The following is a 564-nucleotide window of genomic DNA, read 5'->3' as shown; positions in this document are numbered from 1 at the left end:
AACAAGATATGTAAGCTAGGATAAGCAATATGAACAACAAAGAGATATATCCTATATGATAAAAATATATATGCAAGGATATATAAACTAACACAAGATGATATATCCTATCAAAGAGATATACAATATGATATATGTATATGCAAGGATATAAAACTAACACAAGGGGTAAACAATATGAACTAAATAGTGGATCATATAAATAATGAGCTATGGACAATGGCGATAAAAGATATGAACATAAATATAAATGAACGCCAAAGCACACTCAAACACACTATATGATCACGGAGTTCGGACCTTCCGTCCTACGTCTCCGCTCCCCACTCCCGGGGAGAAATCCACTATCACAACCGGGTTTTCTACGCTCACCCGAATAACGTTTACACCTCACAGTGTCGGTTTTCAACGCTCACCGAACAACGTTCACTCCTCACACTCGGTTTTCTAGTTCACCGAAAACTTCACAACACACTCGGTTTCTAGCTCACCGAAAACCTAACAATCTCACAATGTAACAAATATAAAATTGTTCTCTAATATGGATGAGAACACAATAAAAGC

Source organism: Asparagus officinalis, chromosome 5 (genome assembly GCF_001876935.1).
Source record: "Asparagus officinalis chromosome 5, Aspof.V1, whole genome shotgun sequence".
Taxonomy (NCBI): Eukaryota; Viridiplantae; Streptophyta; class Magnoliopsida; order Asparagales; family Asparagaceae; genus Asparagus; species Asparagus officinalis.
Note: the sequence above shows the minus strand (reverse complement) of the source record.